At 38.5% G+C, this 19,109-nt stretch overlaps 1 protein-coding gene across 1 annotated transcript in view; it reads left to right on the forward strand.

The window, feature by feature from the left end:
* Positions 1-1,541: 1,541 nt before the first annotated feature.
* SEMA3D (sema domain, immunoglobulin domain (Ig), short basic domain, secreted, (semaphorin) 3D) overlaps positions 1,542-19,109 on the forward strand; it is a 201,857-nt gene continuing 184,289 nt past the window's right edge. Inside the window, exon 1 of the mRNA XM_011927680.1 lies at positions 1,542-1,716. The gene's annotated coding sequence lies outside the window, so the exon portion shown is untranslated. The remainder of the gene's footprint in view (positions 1,717-19,109) is intronic.

The following is a 19,109-nucleotide window of genomic DNA, read 5'->3' on the forward strand; positions in this document are numbered from 1 at the left end:
AGTCCAAACCAAGGTTATAGAGTGGGGCAGCATGAGACACAAGAAAGAGCCTTGGTCAGATTTGGGAAACCTGAGCCTTTCCTTAGCCTGACTCTGCCACCAACCACCTATAACTTAAAATGACTCATTTAGCTTCTGTGGCCCTCAGCCCTCTGCCACAGATAAAAGGTCAAATGAAGAATGTCTTCTACCCCTTTCAATTATTCCATTACTGCATTTGTCTGTTCACCATCTTCAAATCAAGATATCTCTTGTTACTTGCTAAGGAAGCTTTGGGACCCTTGATTTGTGCTCTTAAATCAAGCTGACAAATGCAGGATCCCATGGCTGCTTTCTTTCCATGTCTCTACCTCATGTCAGATTTATGTTTGGGACTAAGGGCAAGGTGTGTGACTATAAGCATGGATTTCCCATCACAAAGGATTTACCATGCAGCTAAAAATGCCTGACTTACAGGGCTCACCAAATGCACAGGCCTTTTTATAATGTCCCTGACGGTGGCCTCATGAGCTCACGTTGTCATATATTTTTGCAGAATCTGTGGAAGTGAGATATTTCTGTGTTATTTTTGCTTAAAGAGGTAGAAGTGAGATATTTCTGCATTACTTTTTCTTAAAGAGGATCCTGCATTCAAATTGCATAGGTTCCAGGTTCATCAAAACTTAGATTTTCTCCTTGTCGTCAAATACTTCTAAGTTCCTACTATGTGAATAAGGGGTGCAAAAATCTAAAAAAAAAAACAAAAAAACAAAAAAACAAAACCTCCCGAAGACAAGAATATGAAGCACATCTCTTTGTAGGTCTGGTGTAAGGGAAAGAGGAAGAAAGGATTACATTCTACTCGTTTTTATCTCTTTCTGTTCGGTCTTTATTGGGCGCCAGCCCCTTAATGGAGGGCTGATCCCTGTGCTTCATTCCTATGCCTGCCTTGTCAAGGCCATTAACTATGGACTGAGGTTTTATATAGTGGAACGCAGATATTGTTTTGTGGGATTATCATTTTTAGGACGGTGTTTGTGGTCACTCTCTCTGTTTCTTCCTCATGGGGTCCCTTAACAGGTTTTATGGTATAGAGAAGGAAATAAAGAGGTCCCCAAACCACCCAGAAGGAAGATCAGACGTCGGAGGTTGCTTTACATATAGGGTGCCCTGTCCTGCTAAACATCCGTCAGCGCGACCGGGGCTACATCTAAAGCCATGCTACTGGCAGCCTCCGCGCAGCAGGGATGAACTTCTGCACGCTGGGGAGTTCTGGCGTGCGCAGTGGAAGGGGGGCGGGGGCTGGGGGAGGAGATCGGAAGGGGAAAGGTAATCCCCGGCGTTTTCAGCATCCTCTTTTTAGAAAGACTGGGTCTCTCCCAGGACAGCTGCTGCGGTCACACCACAAACTTAAAAGCCGCCCTCCTGTTTGGAGCGTGCCTTTCCTCGCCACCCTCGCCTCCCCAAAGCTCCAGCTGGTGCCTCGCTCTCCGCCTGTCCCAGCACGGCGCTCGGGGGAGGCAGCAGCGCCCCCTGCCTCCCGGCTTGGCCCCTGCGGCCGCAGCTTCCCGGCTCTGCCAGGGCTGCTGGCGGTTCCGCCGCTCAGCCAGGGCTGAGGCTCAGAGGAACGCGCGCCGGTGTCCCGGGTCGCCGCGCCGCTGGACCTCAGCCTGCATCCCGTTCCTCTCTCCCTGAAAAGCCACCAGGAAAAGAGAGAGTGAGAATAGTTCACAGCAGGTAAGTCTGGTTTGGGTCACCTGCTACTCCAGTGGGAGTGTGTGCTGGAGACCGCGGTGCTAAGCGGGGGTAGTGGGATTTGAGGGTGGCTGTGTCCGAAGTGGTGGATGAGCAGGGTTTGGGAGATAAGGAATCATGCTGAGACAGAGAAGGCTCCCGCGAGCGGACAGAGAGTGGGCGTCTAGAGTAGCAGACGCGAAATCGGTGCGCAGTAAGCGCGGCGCCGGCTTCAGCGTGGCCCCTGGGGCGCAGTCCCACCCCGCCTCAGCAGCTGCGGAGCCTACTCCTCCCAAGCCCCCGCCTGGCAGCACCGCACAAAGTTTTCCTCCCGAGACGCACCCAGGAACTTTGCTCTCTCCCTGGTTTCCTCGCTCCCCCACCACCCCTCCAGTTCTGGGCAGCGGAGAACGCCTATGAACGTGTCCCCGGCTTCCGCCGGCTGCAGGTTGATTTGGAGACGCTTTGGTCGGGAACATCCGGGGAGGATTTGACCAAAGGGCATCTGCGCCCTCGCTCGCTCCTTTCGCTGTTGGTCTAGGGGGAAGGGAAAGGGGCAAGGAAGAGGGAAGGGAAGCGTGGTGGTTTTTATGTAGCGTTTTGGGAGAGGAATGGGCGACGCCTTTTTCCTCGCCGGGGAATCGCGACGCTCCGTCTGGTGGAAGTGTGCATCCTTTTAGATTTAGAGGGAAAGTTGGAGTCAAAGAGCAGCCACAAAGCTGGCTATCTGAAATGTGGTTAAGGCAAAACACTCGGGGGATCCCTTTGTAGTAGTGGGCTTGGCTCACTTTGGAAAGGCCGGATTTGACTCGTGCTGGGCATTTAACCAGGAGTGCGGTCCCCCGGGTGTTTCCTCCCGGCTTCCGCCCAACAAGCCCGGAGTTAATGCGTTAATGGGCTACGCTGGTAGCGCACGGGCCGTTTTCGGCGCTGATTCTCATCCTCTGATGACTTGAGTTCAACCTACTGGGCTGAGTTGCTTTGACTCCGTCCCAGTGCAAGGAAGGAAATTGACAGAAGGAGGAGACACCGCGTTCTGGCAGGGCGCTCTTGGATCCAGGGGACTGGACCAGAGCCGCGCCAGCAGCTGGGGCCGCTAATGTCCGGGATTCCGAGTTATGGGGACAGGAGTTAAACGGGCGAACTTTCAGCGATTTCGCCTCGAGCGAAGCGGTAATAAAATGCAAGCTTCTCTGCGTGGACCCTTATTTCATCACCAAAACCCCACCACTTCTCCCTTAAATTGGTGCTATTTATACAAGCAAAAGAAGAGAGGAGAGGAACCAAAGTTTATGGTTTAGACTAAAAAGGGTTCTCCTGAATGTGTGCGCAGGCGGGGAATGGCGTGGTGGGGGCGCGCGGAGACGAGGGGGAGGATTTCCTAACAGAGAGGGAAGGATTGAGGCGGAGGTAGAGGAGAAGTCTGAGACATCTCCTGAGTCTGGTGCTGCTGCTGTTGTGTAACCATGACAACCGCGGGGGCAAGGGCGGTCAGAGCCTTCCCAGTCCTGCACGTGGAAAGAAAAATGTGAAAGGCGGAGAAGGGAGAGAGCCACATGTCATCACTCCAGTGATGCCTTCCCTTCTCCTTTTCCTTCTCTTTTTCGTTCTCCTTCTTTGAGGCCAGACAGCAAGGAGGATGAGCAAGAAGACACACATATCATCACTCCAGTGATGCCCTCCCTTCTCCTTTTCCTTCTCCGAGGCCAGACAGCAAGGAGAATGAGCAAGAAGATCGGGATTGGGAGCGATCAGCCCCAGCTGGCCACTGCTTTAACCCACTCCGGTCTTAGAGTCTCTGAGACTCGCCCCAGCAGCTAAGGCTGGTCAGGGGTGAATCGCTGACAGGCGCAAAGTGATGACCCTGGTCAGGGAGAGGGGAAAAGACCTTGGCTCTTGGAAGGGAAAGGCCAGGAAATATAGGAAGGTGATGTGGGACGAGATAAGCGTAGGGTCAAGAGCTGAGAGACAGTAACACAGTACTGATTCGGACTGCCAACATTTCCAATGGAATTTGCCCAATTGTGAAATGGAAAATTGCTAGAGAAGGGAAGAGACATTTATCAAACACCTATTGTGTTTCAGGTGCTGTGAACTTTATCACAATTAATATCCTCAACAATATGATACAAGTGTCATTATTCTCTTATTCTTTTCATTTCTTTTTGAACAGAAAAGAAAAAAAAAACAGAGACATAAAGAGTTATAAATGGGTATTGTCCCATTTTGGCTTTTATGTTCTTAACAAAGAATCATAATTCTTAAAAAGTTGTGTTGATGGGGGAATAAGCTAGGTAGTTATTATTTTAGACATGATAATAAATGAGATGCAAAAATGTTGCTTGATGTGCCAAATATAAGCTGAGTAAGGGACAGGGCTGAGATAGGAACTGTTTTACCTGGGTGTGGGTCTCCTTTCAGAAACTTCAAGCAAGTTATCATGACCCCACTTAATGGGAGGACTTTCTGAGGTCAGTTATGATGCTGTATCTGTATCTGTTATCATTTACATGTGGAGGACACTCAAAAATTTAAATGCGATTCATGGTTGAGAATGAGAATGAACCACATCAAATTGATAAGCCCAGAATCATATGTATGTGATATTAAAGATCTATTCATACCTATAGGTTTCATTTTCCTTTGTAGGAATTATTAGTTTCTTTAACAATGTCCATAAAGGGAAAAAAAAAGAAAATAATTTATCAAATAGAAATCTCATGGTTGTGTTAAGAATATCTCCTGAGATTAGTTTTCCTCTGTCTACTTATTGTCCTCATAACCTGAATACCTAAGAATTTACATCGTATTTCAGCACCACTGGTTCACTTTTGTAGTTCGCTCTGGTTACTTTCCTGTTGACATTTTGAGATGAGAGGTTAAGAAAAAGTATCTGGCAATGTAAAATGTTTTGGAATTATCAGGAAACTATAATCAACACTAGCAGAAACTAATGATAAAAGATAGAAAAGTAATTGCTGTGGCTTTCTTTTGCCTTTCACCAGAATTGCCTTCATAGGTAAGTCTTTACTAATGATTTGCTTTATATTTTGCAGAAGGAAAATACACAAAGAAAAACTGAATTTGTAATCTCTCTTTTATATAGGGGGAGGACTAGTAAGCGTGGGAATGGGAATTATTTTTGGTGGCAGGGAAGGTCAGGAATATAAACAACTGGAAAGGCAGAGGAAGCACATCTTCTACTGTTTCCAAAAGGGTAACAGACCGGACTTCAGGTTTCAACTTGAGTCACCAAGCTGATTTACTCTCACATATTTTTCTTTTCCAAAACTAAGAAGGATATTGCTTGGGGTTGAAGTTAAATTAATTCAAGAAGTTTCATAGTCTCCAGTTATTCTTCATACTGTGCTCTCATTCCAATGCATGGACATTTGTTAACTATCAAAAGGGTTATCATAAACCAGAGGTGTCTCTGAAGATAACTTCAGGGATTGGCAAGCATCTCTGTGTCTCAGTGTCTGTTTACTACATTAATAGAGCTACTGGGCTAACTCATTACTATTTTTATTATGCCTGTGTAATATCAAGTTCTCAATCTCAAGGGGAAGATATTCTAATTGGTGCTAGTTTAATGAGTATTATGTCTTCAGGTTGTTTGTTATAGCTTCATTATTTTGGAAAAGCAAATGTTGACTCTGAACTTTGCTGTTCTGTCTGGGCGGTTCACTACATTGCTGACACATGTTCCTTGAGAATCATCCTTGTCAATTAATAAATAATTTTCTTCATCAACAAGAGTAGCCATAGGCTTGTTTTGAAAAGTTCTTATTATTCTTCCTCTAAACACCTGGAGCTGCACAGAGTACTTAAGTAAAGTAGCATTTCAACACTCCATAACATAATCCTTGACAGAAGAAATAAATATTCACATTTGTGGAATAAGTCATAATAACAATAATAGTAATGATGATTTTCTATGGGCAATAACGCTGATCACATTCTTTCCTGCCTGAAAACATGGTTTTAAAACAATTCCCATTCTCCAGGAAACATAGCCAAAATCCTTTTTAATTTTATACATTTTCCATACCTGTCAAGCTAATAGTCTATTTTCAAACATTTGTATTCTTCTTTACTTTTTCTGTGGTTATAATCCCTTACTAGGTAATAAGAATCTTGAGGGTAGGAATTTGTCTTCCTTAACTTTTTATACCTTCATGTTGTTCAGTGCTGAACAAATTCTAAATACTATCGAAGTATAACCAATTGTTTAAATAGGTAATAGTGATTTTGAATCTTTTTATTGACTGTAAAAGTCAAACTAAAGATTTTGGAGTTTATAATTTACTTTCTCTGAGATTTTAGCAAAAAGTGTTATTTACAATATTAGGATTTTACCCCTCATAAAAAATTGTGAGAGACTGGGAGTTTTATGATAATGCATAATATACAGAAATAGTGTAATGACCAGATCAGATAGAGTATATAAAAATAATAATTAAAAATTATTTAAAATTATTTTTTGTAATGTTTAGAAGTATCCAATTAATAAAGATAGGTATACATCATGTATGTCCATGTTAATTCATCCTAACTTTAAATACCTAAATAATAACTAAAAAAAAAGAAAATAATAATTCACTGTAACCAAGAAATACAGTGATAAACAATTGCAACACTTTTGAGATTATTTTGAAACTTGAGTGATACTAAGATTAGTAGACATTTATATATAATATAAACAATTAAACATCTATACATAGGTAAGTCTTTTTAAAAAGCTGACATTGTAATGAACTATACTGTTTATATTTGCATTTTAATAACTGTGATGATTTTCAATCCATCATTATTAGTCTTGGATGCTTTAGATCCATGTTCATGTTTAATAATTTTAATAGCCATCAACTAGGTCATCTTTAACTAGCATGCTAATCTTTCACTGGTCAATTTATTCAGTTTGCTCACTCATTTGCAAAGCTCAATAAGCTACAAAGATTACCTTCTTTTTCTCCCCTCCTTTTTCCATGCTGTACTCTTTGGAAGGAGGTCAGCATGCTTAGCCAACACTTCAGGAGTAGACAGGTAGGCTTCTGTTTCTCGTGGGCAGAGTAGCTACATACATTACTTGAAATTATTGTGCATGGAAGAATTGTCTTTTCCTCCATACTTGTTAATTTATTCAGTCACTTATTTATACTAGCATACTATCATGGTTATTTTTTATACTGGCATTATAATCAGTACTACTTAATTTATTTATTTATTGCTCAAATTTTTCCAGCTTTGGCCTCTGGGAGCTCTTTCAATTGGCTCCTCTGTCTTTTCAATACACCTCTAGCATTGTGTGTGTGTGTTGTGAGCATGTCTTTATTTTTTGGCATTTCAAGATGCTGTAGGCTCACCCTGATCCATTCCTGGAATGAGCCATTTCTCCAAAAATGACTGGTTATTTCTATTGGAGAGCAATATTAGAAAGCAAGATTGGCGTGGGGTAGCATTTTACAGTGGATAAGCCTGAGGAGCCCTATCTCACTATCTTATCCAGGTAATCAAGGTCAACATCAACAGTGGGTGGTGAATCATGTTGATAGTATATGACCTTGATATTACTGCATTAAAATGACAATTTACCTCTGTGATCTTTCTCCCCAAAACTCATATCTTCAATCTAAGCACAAGAAAAAATCAGATAACTCACTCTAGAGTAGCATTCTACAAAATACCTGCTCAGTAATCTTCACACCTGTCTTCAAAAACAAAGAAAGTCATCACTTCTCAGCACAAATGAACTAAACCAAACAAACAAAAGCCTCAAAATAAGCAAAAAAAGTCTGAGAAATTGTTACAGCACGAGAAGCCTAAGCCTAAAGAGATATGACAACTAAATGTAATATAGTATCCTGCATGGGACCCTGGAACAGAGAAAAAGAAATGTTAGATTAAAACAAAAAGAATCTGAATAATGTATGGACTTTGATTATTGAAAATGTGTCATTATTGATTCATTAATTGTAAAAAATGTCCATACCAATGTAAATGTCCATACCAATAAATAATAAGAAAAACTGGATGTGATTTATGGCAGACTTATCTGTACTATTTTCTCAATGTTTCTGTAAATTTAAAAGCGTTCAAAAAATAAAGACTATCTTTAATATATATTTAAATTATGTAGTGGAAAACTCTACTAATAGTGAACCATTCTCTCGTGTCAGTAAGATTAATGCATGTATTAGTCATTTTCACACTGCTATGAAGAAATATCCAAGATTAAGTAATTTATAAAGGAAAGAGGTTTAGTTGACTTACAGTTCCACATGGCTGGGGAGGCCTCAGGAAACTTATAATCATAGCAGAAGGGAAAGCAAAAACATCCTTCTTCACATGGCAGCAGGAGAGAGAAGTACAGAGTGAAAGAGGGAAAAAACCCTTATGTCTTGTGAGAACTCACTATCATGAGAACAACATGGGAAAACTGCTCCCATGATCTAATCACCTCCCATGAGGTCCCTCCCCACAACACATAGGGATTGGAATTCAGATTACCATTCAGCATAAGATTTGGGTGGGGACACAGAGCCAAACCATATCATTCTGACCTTGACTCCTCTCAAATGTCATCTTTACCGCATTTAAAAACACAATTATGCCTTCCAAAAGTCTTAATTCATTTCAGCATTAACTCAAAAGTCCAAGTCTGTAGTCTCATCTGAGACAAAGCAAGTCTCTTCAAGCTATGCACCTGGAAAATCAAAAGCAAGTTAGTTCAAAATATAACTGGGGTACAAGCTCTGGGTAAATGCACCCATTCCAATGGTAGAAATTGGCCAAAACAAAGAAGCTACAGGCCCCATGCAAGTCTAAAATTCAATAAAGTAGTCATTAAACCTTAAAGTTCCAAAATGATCTCCTTTGAATCCATGTCTCATATCCAGGTTATGCTGATACAAGAGGTGGGCTCCCAAAGCCTTGGGAAGCTCTGCTCCTGTGGCTTTGCAAGGTACAGCCCCACTCCTGGCTGCTTTCACAGGCTGGCATTGAGTGTCTGTGACTTTTCCAGCACAGTGCAAGCTGCTGCTGGATCTACCATTCTGGGGTCTGGAGGAAGGTGGCCCTCTTCTCACAGCTCCACTATGCAGTGCCCCTAGAGGAGGCTCTGGCCACTACTCTATTACTTTGTGGGGGCTCTCACCCCACATTTCCCTTCTGTACTTCCCTAGCAGAGGTTCTCCATGAGGGCTATTCTCCTGCAGCAGACTTCTGCCAGGACATCCAGGCATTTCCATACATCCTGTGAGATCTAGGCAGAGGTTCCCAAATCTCATTCTTGACTTCTTTGCACTTGCAGGACCAACACTACACTGAAGCTGCTAAGACTTAGGTTGCACCCTCTGAAGCAATGGCCTGAGCTATAACTTGGCCCCTTTCAGCCACGGCTGGAGCACCTGGGACACAGGACACCAAGTGCGAGGCTGCACACAGCAGGGAGGCCCTGGATCCAGCCCATGAAATGTTTTTTTTCTAGGCCTCCAGGCCTGTGACAGGAAGGGTTGCTGTGAAGTCTCTGACATGCCCTGGAGACATTTCCCCCTTGTCTTCATGATTAACATTTGGCTCCTAGTTACTCAAGCAAATTTCTGCACAGGCTTAAATTTCCCCTCCGAAAATGGGTTTTTCTTTTCTGTTGCATCATCTGGAGGCAAATTTTCCAAGTTTTTATGCTCTGCTTACTCTTGAGCCCTTTGCCAGTTAGAAATTTTTTCTGCCAGATACCCTAAATCATCTCTCTCAAGTTCAAAGTTCCACAGATCTCTAGGGCTGAGGCAAAATGCCACCAGTCTCTTTGCAAAAACATAGCAAGAGACACCTTTATCCGGTTCCCAACACATTTCTCATCTCCATCTGCAACCACCTCAGACTGCACTTCATTGTTCATACCATTATAAGCATTTTGGTCAAAACCATTCAACAAGTCTCAGAAATTCTAGACCTTCTCACATCTTCCTGTCTTCTTCTGAGCCCTTCACACCATTCCAACCTCTGCCTGTTACCCAGTTCCAAAGTCACTTCCACATTTTCAGGTATCTTTACAGCAGCACCACACTACCCAGTACCAATGTACTGCATTAGCTTGTTTTCATGCTACTATGAAGAAATACCTGAGACTGGGTAATTTCTAAGGAAAGAGGTTTAATTGACTCACAGTTCCACATGGCTGGGTAGGCCTCAGGAAACTTACAATCATGGCAGAAGGTGAAGCAAACATGTCCTTCTTCACATGGCAGCAGGAGATAGAAGTGCAAAGAGAAGTGGGGGAAAGCCCCTTATAATACCATCAGAGCCCATGAGAACTCACTCACTATCATGAGAACGGCATGAGGAAACTATCCGCATGATCTAATCACCTTCCATGATATCCCTTGCACAACATGTGGGTATTAAAATTTGGATTACAATTCCAGATGAGATTTGGGTGGGACACAGAGCCAAACCATATCAATGCCTTTCAACTGAATGCTTATGTTTTCTTCTACTTCCATTTACTACTTTGCTGCCATTTTTTCTGTTGATAATACTATCATAATAAATAAATACTGTAAATTAGCTGTTCTTGTAATTACTTATTTTTCTAATAAAATAACATTTGAATTATTAAAAACATTCAGATTTCAAATTATGAGTATAATTAAAGGCTCTCATGCAAAAAAAATGCTATTTATTAGTCATCTCTATAAATCAATCTTAAACATTTAAAAAATATGTGCATTTTTTACTTCTGTCTTTACTGTTTCAATGATATTGAGAAGACACATCAGTGCTAGATGTTTCCAATTCTAGGTGATTATTATGCTTCCAAGATTCTTGCCAAAATTACTGTGTGACTACTTACTCTTTTTTTCTCTTTCAATCTCAATAACGTCTACCACATTAGGTGCTTGAAAAATCACTTGCCATCAAATGTTATATGTGTAATATATAGACCACGACAATTTTGAATATTAAATTATACCCAAGAGGCTTCTGCCTCCCCCCAAAATAACTTTTAGAAGCTGAGACTTACATGTGTTCCAGACAATATAGAATAGGCAGCAAATATGGCTACCATCTTACTATCGCCCTATTACATTTTACACACATGTGTGCATATCTATACACACATACATCCATGTATGAATACATGCACTATACAGTCATGTATCACTTAATGACAGGGATACGTTCTGAGGAATATGTTATTAGGCAATTTTGTCATGGTGCAAACATCATAGAATTAACCTATGCAAACCTAGATGGTATAGCCTATTGCTCCTAGGCTACAAATCTATACAGCATGCTACCATACTAAATATTGTAGGCAACTATGACACAGTGCAAAGTATTTGTGTTTCTGAACATATCTAAACAGAAAAGATACGGTAAAAACATGATATTATACTTTTGGGACCACCGTGATATTGTGATCCATTTTCGAATACAACATTGTATACATCACATGACTGTATAGATATATCTCTAAATGTCAATTCTCTCTCTGTTTCTCTCTCTCTCTCTCTATATATATATATATACACACACACACACACATATATGTATATATTATATATACACACACATGCATATACATGTTACTTTACACATTATTCCTTCTCTTCCTTGTGTTCCAAATTGTTGAATTTTTTTTAATTGAGTTTTACTGTCTCTCGGGAAGCTTTCCTTCAGTCAGACCCAAAGTTGTTTTCCCTTTTCTATATAAGCTTTTATACATACCAAGGTCATACTCTTTTTACCTTACATTTATACTTATTTAATAATGACCTGATTCTGTGCTTTACCGTTAACTGGAGTTTCTGCTGAATTTGTGCTATACCGGAGAAATGGCTGAAAGTTTAGGCATGCTTTTTTATTTCTGGTTTTAGTTTGTATGAGTGATAGCATACAAAACACATTCAAGAACTTGTTTGGAAAATGTCATGGAACCTAATTCCAGAATGTGTGACTAAAGGGTGATATCCCACTGAAATTTCTGAAACAATACAAGTGTCTGAAAAGATGAAGATCAATATGACTAATATGATTTGGACTCTTACTAGAATCTTAGATTTTGGGTTTTAATTTCCATTACACAAAATAAATTTTTAAATGTTTTATAGAGTGATCTTGTCTTGACAACTTAGCTCAATCCAATAGAGGGATGAAGCAATATAATATTCTGACTAAAATTTTTTAAATGCATGCTTAATTTGCACACTAAGTATGTGAACCTCACTTTTTTTGTACAGACTCATGTTGTCTGCTTCTTTGTTTTAAACTTCTATCAATATATCATCGTGATGGCTTGTGAATACTTAATCATGATGAGAATATTAGTTTTAAAAATTTATTTGTAAATGAAAATAATCATCTCAAATGTTAACAAGATTTTAGGTTTGACTTTATGCACCAGAGAGTGAATTCTTTATATATTTTTGCAATTATATATATTAACTTTATCCTTGACATATTTTAAAATTCAAAATTCATTCTTTTGACCACACTATCTTCGGTCTTGTCTGTTCATATATTTATATAGTTCCCTATCATAACTGAATTCATTGTTACCTGTTTCTTCCCAAGAAGACTGGCCAATTATAAAAGTAGCCAGATTATTCTGTCTGCAAAATTACCTGCATGATGACAGAGTGTAAGACAAATTATTTATAATTTTGGAAATGGAAGTTAATACAAATTAAGAAATTACAGTAGTAGATTTTGAAATTGATTCCTATCACCTGTAAAGTAGCTGTTCAAAAGCACTTACACTGGATGTACAGACGGGTGAATAACATTTCCCTTTCTTTGGCTCAATTCACATTTCACAGAGCTGTGGGGATTGTTGACTTAGACTTCATTGTGATGAGGCTTGGCAGAGAGTATTCATTGTTAGGGTTTTAAAAAGGGCAAGTTTTTGGCCAGAATAACTTGCAAAAAGAAGGAATGCTATGCTTACACATGTGTACTCAATAAACTTTCAGACAGCCTGGGCTAAGATATTACAGGATTCCTCACCCTATCCCAGCCCCATTCTCTGGATGTTGATTGTTTAGAAGCCTTCTTTGGTTGTGTCACTATCACATGGGTCTTTTCATATTTCAGGAGATAGTACTTTGATTCGTATTTCAGAAGTTAATAGTGTACAGTGAATAGTCATTTCATATCTTGTGCACTTTCACTTGAGTTATTAAAAATCACAATCGCATTCAGGCTTACTTTCCCCTAGTATTTAGCAGTACAAAACCATCATCTCCATGTCAACAAGCAATCATTCTTTTGTATACTTGCAACGCTTTATTACATTCAATAATCATACATGAAGATTTTGAGTTTTCCTTTACTAACTGAGTACAGACAGTGTTGAAGTATGTGCGTGCTTTAAGTTGATAGTGTATTAGGATGAAAAAAATCTATTGTAAATTTGCTAAATTGATAAGCAGAGCAAACCAGCATTAGCCATATGGACCAGGCATAGGGGTCTACAGTTTTGCTGTGCTCTTTCTCTAAGGGGGTCTGGCTATGATTTTCCTTTTCAACTGGAATAATTTTATATCTTTTATTGCTACCAACTCTCCCAGTCATCAACCGATGCCCCTACTCCCTACCCCACAGACACCCACTTAATCTCACCTGGAAAAGATTTTTTCATTCCAAATCTACCCACTTGTTTGTAAGATCTCTTTCAGTCCTCAGTAGCTCTTGCCTTCTCCCTTACTTCTTCTAGTGCCACAAGATTGTTTCGCAAGGATACAAACCAAATGGTTGTTACCTAGGTATCTTTTTTCCATATTCTTATAGCATATTACCAAGTATTGCACAAAATAAGGGCACCGTTTCTAATACTTGATTGAAATTAATCCATTTAGAATCTAATGCATCTGTTTTTTTTTTGTCTTGTGACAACTTGGGCTATGGATCTTATCACAAAGCTTATGTCACTCCTGTATTTCCCATATATTTATATTGCTCTTGAAGTCCTCCTAACTCCAACTCCCCTTTTGTCTTTTCTTTAATGAGTATTTATTTTTCACCTCCTACATGCCAGGTGTTATAATAGTCACTGATGAAAAACAGATGAAAAAATATGACTAGTGCCCCGAAGTAGACAATTTTAAAAGAATTCTTTATCACCATGGGTTAAATCACATATCCTTATGGTATCAAACACAAATCAACAAAAGGATCTATTTGTAGTCTTGGTCTTTCTTCTCTGCAGTCTATGCTTAATTATATCACCTTCATCCTCACCTGCTTTTATGTATGTGGAGGTTATGTTCAGAGTATTGTCTCCCTCCTTTCTTTCTTGGGTCCTAGCTATTTCAGCACACCAGGAGCCCTGGCTCAACACCTGGTATTAGTCCTGATTGCTCAATATTTCAGTTATAAAGGCAGTCACTCACTTTAGTAACTAAAAGTGTTAGAGTCCTTGATTAGTTTAACTTTCAACTGAAGCTTCTAAGGATGGAAATGAATGTGGTGTCGTGGCTAAGACTATGGGCTGTGAAAGCGGACATCCTGGGTCCAGATCCTAGCTCTGTCAGCTCTTAGTTGTGTAATTCAGACAAGTTACTTTCTGTATCTCAGTATCCCATTTTTTAATTGGAGTTCATGAAAACACTAATCTCATAGAGTTATTGTGAGGAATACATGGGTTAATACAGGGAAACCAAATACTAGATGGCATATTCCAATAGCTGTATGTTACTTTTCTTTGTCTTACACAGACTATGCGTATCACAATAGATCAAATTCCCACTCCATTCTCCTGCCTTTGTATTTTTTATCTGCTGAGTTGCATCCATCTCATTCAAAGAACAGCCTCTTGGTGGCCTACTTCAAGTAGGCCATAAGTATACTTTCATAAGAGAAGGGTGTTTTTAGAATTGAATATCCCATCTGTTTTGGCACGGAAGTGTGTTTAAAGGGATAATTTTGGGGCACAGTGCAATAGATCATGTTACAGTGATGTGAGGAAGAAGGCAGGACAGTATAAACCCTTAATCCTAGTTGCCACAGAAGAATCAGCCAGTTATAGAAGCTGAACAGCAAGTAATAAAAGCCTTAAGCACCCCCACTCTGAATTCCAAGACTTATTTCCTAGCATCTCTCTGTTCACTTTTAAACTATCTACTACTGGATTCATAATATTACATATTTTTTGCTCCAGTTATACACCCTCAAATGTGCAATATATATTTGTTCAATTCTCTCTCTCTCTCTCTTTTTAACCCAATGCATAGTTATTTACTTAGCCTTCCAAGCTAGATCTGCTCTCATTCCCATCTCCTTGTCCACAGTTTACTTCCACTATGTGATCACTACCTTGTTTCTTTTGTACCTTGTTCCTTGTGCCTTTTCTAACCAGGTATTGCTCTTGGGATCTTTTGTTAAATGCTCTCACTATTCTGCTGTTTCAGAATATTCTATTTTAGTCTCCCTCATAAGAAAGTGAGGGGAAACAAAATGACCTAATTCACCATCCACTCACTCAAGGATCTGGAACTCAGCCCAGAAACATTCTCCATAATGCAGTCTCATGCCCAGAGACAGGATCATTTGTAGACCACACACCAGTGCTCAACTTGCCCTACTTGAGCTGTCTAGTTACTAAGAGAGCCCAGAATGCTTGCTCCCTAAATTTGGGCTTCAGAGGACTGTGTAGGAACCTGCAGTACAGCACTTGTGCAATCAAGTTGCCTAATAGAAGCTAAGCACGAATCCCTCAAGAGGCAAGTTTAGAGATAAATGAGTAACTTCTGCATCTGTAGGGAATCTAATGTGCAAAGTACATCTTTGTTCCATGCTGCTTTATCGGCTTGGCCATTCCCTAGAATACAGTTTAATAGAAACAGCAAAGTATGTTAATCAATGATGTTTTCCAGAAATTGAACTTGAAGGTCACTTCAGCTTCTGAGCAAGTTGAAGTGAAACTGAATAGTGTTCTGATTATTTTATGAAAAAATACTTGTTGAGTGCTTTTCTTGGTATGGTTTCAAATTAGGCTATTCCCATAATTGTCTCTTTTGTTTTTGGGTCCTCATCAATATGTCAGATTTTAATAATAATTTACAAAACCCTATCTACAGAAAGTGGAATGTTTTAGAGATAGGATAAATAACAATTACTTTAAATATTTTCTAAGTAATCACAAATAATTATTTAATGATTTCTAAATAATCATTCTACAATATTCATCTTGGGAATATTAAATATTGCCCCATGTTTACAGATAAATTAGTGTAAAATGTTTCTTGTACTCTTTCAAGTGCAGAGGGAAAAGAAGCCTTTACTCATATATATGTGTCTATATATGTATGTGTGTGTCTCTCTCTACATATATTATAAACACACACACACACACACACACACACACACACCACTTTCGCATGTGTCATTTTCTAGTCCATGAGTCCTTACGGATAATTTTGTTAGAGCAAATCAAGAGAAGGAAACAATTTTGAAGACTAAAACCAAAGTCAGTTCAATTCAAGGTTCATTTTTGTTTTATTTTTCCTTTTTTATATATAAATTCATTCATTCCTTATGTACTTTTATTACTTTAGTGAATACATATTATAAATATGCTGGCTTGATTCTCTATGAGATTTTTAGTAAATGAGATAAACAATATTAATTTTTAATTATTTTGTGGGAGACGTAGAGGGTGTCCTTTTTCAAATTATTAACTTTAGGTGTTGTTCAAGGGACATGCCTATCAAACAGTGGGTTTTCTGGGTAGTTCCAGGACACTAATAAAAAGATCGATCTTGATCAAGGTAGCAATTGTTGTTCCAGGTCCATAGCCTAGGACTGAACACAGGTAGGGAAGATGGACCAATCCTAGGGCTTTCATGTGGGTTATTTTGAGGCCCCCACAATTCCCAGGCTTCCCCTGACTGTTCCGTCTCTAGCTCCATCATGGTTGCTTTCTCCTCCTCTTACTACATTCTCTTTGTTCATGGTTCTGTTCTTTTTCTCTCTATAGACTTTGTTCACTGAGCCATTCACTTTGCTCATTCCAGTTATTATTTAAATGGGAAATACACATAAATTATTAACTCTAACCTCTCAGCCTTGATGCTTTTCCAGTAGGCCCTAGTCTACAGCAGTGAATCATCCACTTAAGGGTTTACATTCTTATGATTTCACCACATGCTGTCTTCTACTGGTTGTGACTTTGTATGCACAAGCATGTACACTGTATTTTGGTGGAAAGGAAGCTCACTTTTGAGTCACAGTCACAATTATTCTATTAATTATTTGAGAAAATTTTAGTGTACTTATATATTGAGATAGAGGCAAATGACAATTTTGCATTCTGGTGCCTGACACCATTGTTATTTTAAAAGTCAATACTAGTGTTTTGATGTCTTCTCACCAGTATATATTAAGCATGTTCTACTGGTTGCAGAAATTGGAAATTCTGTGACTTGGAATTTGGATTTTATTCCATAGTTGATAGGGAATCACTGAATATGTTTGAACAATGAAATAACCCAAGAATTAGTGTCTTGGGAAGATGAACCTATGAATAATTTTGAAGAAGATTAATTAACCCTTTCACATATGTGATATGGACTAGACTATTGCAATGGTAGTGATAATATAAAAGAAGGATACCAGAGAAATTATACGAAATAATTCATTAGACTATTATGGCAGACTTTGCCTGATAGTCGTATGGTTTATGATTTTGCCCTATTCTATATTCAAAACACTCTGCCTGACATAGAACTTTTTCTATACCTCTCAGGACCTAGATTCCCTAAGATCCATACCTTTCCATTGATATTATACTTTTTGAAATGATTGTTGTATTATTCCCAGAATTCACCATGGAACAAGAAATATCTTTCCACATACATAGAAGTCTGAGGTCAGACTTGATTCTAGCAGTATATAGAATACTTCATGATCTTTTTCCTGATAAAGGAAGATGACTGTTTCAGACTACTGAAATAATGAGGTACAGAAAATAGGTTTGTACAGGCAGCAACTTTCAAACATACATCATAGAACTCAAAATAGAAACCAATGATAATCTTACTAAATATTTATTTTGTGAAATAAAGTAGTGAATACTTACTTTGTTGTCATGTATATTTAATATTTAGGGCCCAGCATTGCTCATGCTGTTCTTCCTGAATGGAATTCCTTCTTTCTCTCTCTCTCTTTTTTTTTTTAAATCTTGTGCTATTCTATTTTTTAAAAACCAAATCACATTTCACCTTCTCTATCCATCAGAATACCAAACCAGATCACATACATACTGAACTTATTTTTATTGTTACATTCACAAACACACATTCACACATCAAAATAAATAATTTAAATTTAAAACTATTTCATACGGACACTTTGTCTCACTAGCAATCTATCAGTTCTTAAGAACTGATAGTTCCACATTTCATATTCATTCTGCGAGATACCTAGCATAGCAATCAACAGTTGTTGATTTGTAATTGCAAATGAAAACAAAAAAAGTAAGCAGAGTTTTGAGAAAAGAATCTAAAATCCTGAGTTGTATGTAGCATCAGTAAAATATTTTTGTTTAAATAAATAATGAAATAGATACCACAGCACTTCTTTTCCAATTTTTGTTAGAATCAGAAAGACTTAAAATGATTATCCTTTTCTCAATCAAAGATATCCAAAGTCAGTCTCTTAGGTGGCAGTACTGATTTAATTTAAAACATATGTTAGATGGAAGGATGTACATTTTAACCTCCATAACATTAAGTTAATAAGCTATGAAAATGTTCTAAGTACTCTATTTTGCCTCCTTACTATCAGACCATTTCGCTTTAGGTTATCTTCATTCAAAAGAATGTTACGAGCAAAATATACTGTGTGAAAGTAGCAGACAACCTGTTAGTGCTCAGAAAACAGTGTCTCTAAAGTTCAATTTTATTCTAAGTATATTAAATTAGTGTATATCCACTAAGTAATTTTTGAATTTTTCCAACAAGCTGCATTTTGTTAAAACTTGTTTAACAGAACTAGTGTCTGAAGGTTTTTGTTTGTTTTGTTTAATTTCAGTTTTGGATGTAATTGGAGTATGAGCCTGACAAACTGTCAGTTTCAGAATATTTATTTGAAAATCTTTCTAATTAATAAAATAATGATAAAATAATTTTTTTCTAGTGTGTCTCATGGACTCATAGTATAAGAAAATAATGATAAAATATTTTTTATCTAATTTATCTCATGGACTCATAGTATTTCAGAATAAAAAAAACAAACTGAGATATTGTCTAGTCTGATTTCTTAATTTTACATGGACAGCTAAGCACAAGCTGGTTTGAATTCCTTCCCCTGCCTCAATGCTTTACTGCCTCTTTCTTTCTTTTCTTTTCTTTCTTTCTTTCTTTCTTTCTTTCTTTCTTTCTTTCTTTCTTTCT

The sequence above is a fragment of the Colobus angolensis genome, unplaced genomic scaffold, assembly GCF_000951035.1.
Source record: "Colobus angolensis palliatus isolate OR3802 unplaced genomic scaffold, Cang.pa_1.0 Scaffold74, whole genome shotgun sequence".
Classification (NCBI taxonomy): Eukaryota; Metazoa; Chordata; class Mammalia; order Primates; family Cercopithecidae; genus Colobus; species Colobus angolensis.